The sequence below is a fragment of the Ursus maritimus genome, unplaced genomic scaffold, assembly GCF_017311325.1.
Source record: "Ursus maritimus isolate PB19 unplaced genomic scaffold, ASM1731132v1 scaffold_51, whole genome shotgun sequence".
Classification (NCBI taxonomy): Eukaryota; Metazoa; Chordata; class Mammalia; order Carnivora; family Ursidae; genus Ursus; species Ursus maritimus.
The window spans coordinates 132,163-138,467 of NW_024426675.1; the positions used below are offsets into that span (position 1 = coordinate 132,163).

The following is a 6,305-nucleotide window of genomic DNA, read 5'->3' on the forward strand; positions in this document are numbered from 1 at the left end:
TTAAAGATTTTATTTATTTATTTGACAGAGACAGAGACAGCCAGCGAGAGAGGGAACACAACCAGGGGGAGTGGGAGAGGAAGAAGCAGGCTCACAGCGGAGGAGCCTGATGTGGGGCTCGATCCCATAATGCCGGGATCATGCCCTGAGCCGAAGGCAGACGCCCAACCGCTGTGCCACCCAGGCGCCCCTCCAAATGCTTTTCAATCAGATTATATCTTCATAGTAAGGAAAACTAAGCGTTTTCCCAGGAACACTTAATTTTTGATAACTTCAATAATCTCTCTTTTTTTCACTTAAATACAGGATGATTCAAAGCCACCTTATTCCTATGCACAATTAATCGTACAAGCAATTACGATGGCTCCTGAGAAGCAACTTACCCTAAATGGAATTTATACTCACATCGCTAAAAATTATCCATACTACAAGACAGCAGACAAGAGCTGGCCGAATCCAATTCACCACAATCTCTCTCTGAATCCTTATTTCATCATAGTAACACGTTCCCAGGAAGAACCAGGCAAAAGGGCTCATTCTGGAGGATAGATCCTGCCTCTGAAAGCAAATTCATAGAGCAGGCTTTTAGGAAAAGATGGTCCATGGGCATGCCTTGCTTTAGAAACCCTCTGGGACCCCTCTTCTCCAGAAGTGGCCCAGCCTCTCCCAATCACGCTGGAGTGCTGTCTGCACTCGCCAGTGGTGCCCAGACCCCCAAGAGCCTGTCAAGGGAAGTTTCACTGGCCCCCCTGGAGCCTGAGCCCAGTGCCTCACAGCCTAAACTGGCCATCATCCAGGAGGCACGGTTTGCCCAGGGTGCACCAGGCTCCCCTCTGTCTCGTCAGCCTGTTTTAATGGCCGGGCAGTGGCAGCTGCCACCAACGATCGATCGATCCCATCACCTACACGGTCGCTGCTCCCGTGACCACCTCAACCTCCCAGCAGCCTGTAGTGCAGACGGCGCACGTCGCCCAACAGATCCCCGCAGTGTCTGTCACCAGTATGGCAGGCCTGGCCCCAGGAAGCACGTACACTGTTGCCATCCAGGCTCTGGTCACTCAGGCGGCCGTGCTGGCCCCTCCTAAGGCAGAGTCGCAAGACAATAGAGATCACAAAGAAGTAAAAGTGAAAGTGGAACCTATTCCTGCCATTAACCATGCCACAGCAGGCACAGCCAGCTGGATCATTCAGGAGCCACAGACCACCCCTGTCCACACGGTCACCACAGTGCAGCAGGCACCTCTAGGTCAGCACCAGCAACCAACAAAAACTGTCCCACGAAACGGGACTCACCTGATGCCAATCCCTGCCGCTGGCCGTAACCAGGTGAACAATGTGGCGAGTCCTCTGGACACAATGGCAACACGTGCATCGTTGTCGACCTCCCTGCCCACAAAGCGCCAGAACGGCGACAAGACAGAACAGCAGGAGCTGAAGAAGGTCCAGACGGAAGACGGCGGCGACAACATCATCATCACCCTGCGTGTGGCAGCCGGCAGGGAGAAAGGTGTCCAAAACCAGCGACTGCGACAGCTTTTCTTACTTTAATATTCAACTCCGTGGTGCCAAAAGGAGACACCACCTCCCACCGACACTCGGAGCACGTTGTCTTGGTGGGTAGAGGGTCCGGCCGCTGGACTTCACCTCAGCACTGAAAACACACAACTGAGGTGGCCTCAAAACTCCTAAAAGACAGAAGTCACACCTGAACAAAACCTCAGACAAAAAAACCTGGTTTGGCAGTGTCTCCCCATCCCCAGCTCAGCTTGTCACTCCACAGCAAGATGCTGGGACAGGCAGGGACAGTCCCCACCACCCTCCCAGGACCCTTGGGGCTGGCACGGGTAGATGAGACAGTAGTTCGTGGTTCACACATGCAATTAGAATATTTTGAGGTGTACTTTCTTTACAAAATAACGGGGTCTTTGACATCTGCAGGTTTTCTGTGTTACCAGATGCATCTAGGATGGACAGACAGACTGGACAGATGGACCCCCACGCTGGGCCCCAGGTTAACCATGACTGAAAGAACTGCTGGACTCGGGAATCTGCTCTTAACTGGGTCTCTTTCCTGCTACTTTTTGTTGGTTGTTCTTCTGTGTTGACTTTGCTCCTTTGTGTTGACTTCATAAAATAAAACAAGCCTCCTAAAAAATACTACTAATAATATATTTTTAAAGTATATCCCAGCAAGAAAAACGCAGACCCAGATGCCTTCACAGTGCATTACACTAAACACTTAAAGAATCAATTCCAATCCCACACAAACTCTTCTAAAAAGCAAAACAGAAGGTAATGCTTTCCATCTTAATGATTATGAATCCTGAGGACACTCATGATACTGCCCAAAACTAATTCTCCTAAAACTTCACAGTCTCTTCCTCTTTATTCCCCTTCCCTGACTTTCTCTCTTTGCTTGGGCATCTCATAAAGTCCCATTTCCAGACCTTTCCCTCTTCCCTTGATCGCTTAGCAGTACCTATATCTCCGGTAGTCATTTCAAAGATAAAGCTCTGGGGAAGTAGGTAAGCCATTTCTTTTTAAATCACTATCTCCTCTGACAGGGCTCTGTACATGATCATACAGGTGTGCACTGCCCAACCCCAGGAGAACTATTCACATCACACACCTACAGATGTGGATCCCCGTTCCGATTTTTCACCTAATGGTAGTAAAGCTACATTATTTCCCAAAAATCAGTAATTGCAACCACATCATAACTAATTGTAATTCATATAAAAGTGCCACAATGACCCTGATTTTGATATTCCTAGTGAGTTAGGGCTAAGAAGGAAACTAATGATCTCTTAATGGAAAAAATTTGATGCTCTATACTCAAGACATATGATTATTATGAAACAAGCCAAATCTAACTTATCCTTTTCACACGAAATCTCTCTTTCTGACCTTCCCCTCTATAATTGTTTCCAACAATCACGTAGATTTTAAATCTCAGGCTAACTCACTCACCCCTCCGATCTATTATTCTACATAGCAGAGTAAAATTCATCTGCCCCTGGGACATAATAACTGGCACAAGAAAGGGGTTGGTGACATTTGCTGACTGCAGATAGGATGGATACCATGTACACAGTGGAAGCTTGAGGACAGCCTCTTGGGCTGACCAGCTTCCCGTAAACGCAAGGATTTTTTACTTTTGCTCCAGGAATCTATGTGAAAGCAACATGTACAAATTCTAGAACCATCTTTCAACTGTCATTTCATGTTGAGCCTTTTTGAATCAAAGACATCATTCTCAGGGTTCTTTTTTTCATTTTTCTTCTGGAATTCACCTTTAAATACTACACATTGCTCTCCTGAGTGTGACTAAGCTTTGGGATTCTCCGCCTCCTGGATACGTTCTGTGTGCATAGCTTGGTTCATTGGCCACATTGATTCACTTACATAAGTTAATCACATTGTAACCACAACAGTTTTCAGAAGGTTCACTGGAATATCCAACATGCCTTTGTTAACTACTTATCCTTACCACAGAGAAACATTTAGCAATAGAGTAATCAGTGAGACAAGACTTATCATGGCTCTCTAGAGACAACCTCTGGTCTTTATGTGATATTGGCATGAGCAAGAGGACCATTAAAAAGTTGAATTCTCCTCTGGGTCATCTTAAGAAGTGGTCCATATGGACCTGTAATTTGTCCAAAGTAACCAAACTCTAGGCTTCTTCCTTTCCTGAACTTTGTGCATGTTTGGATTACAAACACCTAACCTCTTGCGTGTCATTTGACCCAGCAGAGCAGAAGCAAATTAATACCCTACAACCCTATTCCTTTGTGCACAGCTCCCTTCATTATGAAGAGAAAACACAGTGTGCACAGAGAATTTTTAATCTACGTTACAGCTGAATACTTCACCAGGGCCCTGGAAGGGTAGTTCGTCCATACAATTCACTTACTCTCTTCATTTCCAGCTGAAATGGTCTGTCATTTTAGGACTAATTAGGGAGGAGTTTCAAGATAATAAATTCTTATCATATAAGAAATTTGGAGCTAGAAGAACTCATAGTACCTGCTTTGTCCATTCACTTTGCAGGAGAGAAAGCAGATGCTGCAGAAAGATATACAACCTGTTTATGGTCACACAGAAAGTGTGTGACTAAAGCAGGTCTAGACTCTTGTCTCCTGGAACAGTGTGCTCCCAACGAAAATTGGAAGAGCATCTGCTACCTGAAGACAAGTCTGGAAAAGAATTAAGAGATTGCTTTCATTGAATTCTGGTTAGAAAAATCTAATTTGGAAATTTGGAAATCTATTTCTTAGTTTCCCCTTCTTCTCCACTCTCATTGCCATTGTTCTTATTAACTCATGCTCCTAAATGCTACCACAGCCTCCTAGTTTTGGCGTCTATATGCCAACCCTTCCTATTTCTAATCTACCCTGCATACCACGGCCAAATAATCTTAAAAGAAGATCATGTCCCAATCTATTTAAGAAAATAAACTATAATTTTGAAGTCATTACTCTACTTAGCTACTATGCTGTATCAAGTGAGGGGAGAATCTACTTTTATTTTTTGCTCCAAACTCCTGTTCAATGACTCCAAAATAATTTGTTTAAATTCATCTAATTCAGGGACATGTGGGTGGCTCACTCGGTTGAGCATCTGCCTTCGGCTCAGGTCATGATCCCAGGGTCCAGGTTTTGAGCCCTGCATTGGGCTCCCTGCTCAGTGGGGAGTTTCTCCCTCTCCTGCTCCCCCTACGTGTGCTCTCTCTCTCTGTCATATAAATAAATAAAATACTTTGTAAAAATTAAAAATATTCATCTAATTCATTGACTTATGATTTCCATTTTAATCACATGTGAAATTCTTACATATGGAATCATCTACGATGGCTCTTTGCTATTGATGCTTCATTCATCTTTCAGTTAAGTGTTCTGTTCCACTTGTTCTGAAAACCACATGTGTATAAACTGGAAGACAAACTGTGGTAGATCCACACAACTGAATACTACTCAGTAATAAAAAGGAATGAACCACTGATACAAGCAATAACATCAGTGCATCTCAAAATGATTATGCTGAGTGAGAGAAGCCAGACAAAAAGACCATACATACTGCTCATCTATAGAAAATTCTAGCAATTCTGGAAAGGACAACTAATTGAGGCCGACAGAAAGCTCATTGGTGGAGGCCTGGGAAAGGGAGATAAGAGGCAGGAAGGGGCACAAGAAAAGTTCGGGGAGTGATGGTTATGATCACTAATTTGATTGTGGGGATAGTTTCATGAGTGTATATACATGTCAGTATTCATCAAACTGTACACTCGAAATATGTTCAGCTTCTTATATATAAGCTTATTCCTCAGTAAGGCTATTATGAAAAAAAGAAAACACATTCTGAACAAACAATTAGAGGTCACTGATGACCTTGGAAAGCATGGGATCCACACATTGTAGGTGTCATGGACTGACTATGTCTCTACCAAATGCATATGATGAAATCTTTAACCCAAATATGATGGTATTCCATGTGGGGCTTTAGGGAGGTGATTAGAGTTATATTAGCGACATGAGAGTGGGGACCTCATGATGAGATTAATGCCCTTATAAAAAGAGGAGGAGACACAAGATCTCCCCATCTGCTCTCCTCCATGAGCCAGCTGCAAACCACAAATCGGCTCTCACCAGACACCAAAACTGCCAGCACCTCGGTCTTGGACTTCTCAGCTTCTAGAACTGTGAAAAATAAATGCTTCTTGTTTAAGTCACCCAGCTACAGAATGTTTGTTATGCCAGCCCAGACAAGGCTAAAGCACATATAGAAACCCAATTGCACAAAGTAAAGAGAGAGTGGATATTTAGGTATTGGAAGCACGCAATTTATCAACGAAAGAAAGAAGAAATAAGAAAGTAGCCCAATCAGGCAACAGGACCAAGATTAGATTTTTTTTTGTAGGGAAGTTCTAAGCATGTTTCCAGCCTGAGAGGATTGATTCAGTGGGAATAAAATAAAGGTGTCAATGACTTAGGAAGCAATTGATGGTGTTGATTCCAAAGGATAATGGAAGACATTTACCACAAAAATTCATAACCTATTCAAACAAAGAATTGGGAGATGACCCCACATATTCAAGACAGAGATATATCTCACCCCGAACAGAGTCATTCCCCATCCCCGCCGCCTCCCAGCCCTGTCTCTACCCCAATCCTGGGACCCAGAACAAAGGGCATGGCTTCCACACATCTGGTGGAACGTCGACACTGGGTGCTCAGCAGGTACTCGAGACCCAGGGAGGGCTCGGGGACTGGACGTCCCCCAGCCAGTGGGAGATTAGTGTCCAC

General features: G+C 44.3%; 1 pseudogene; it reads left to right on the top strand.

Moving 5' to 3' along the window:
• Nucleotides 1–1,554, top strand: part of LOC103682257 — a 3,669-nt pseudogene extending 2,115 nt beyond the window's left edge.
• Nucleotides 1,555–6,305: the final 4,751 nt, after the last annotated feature.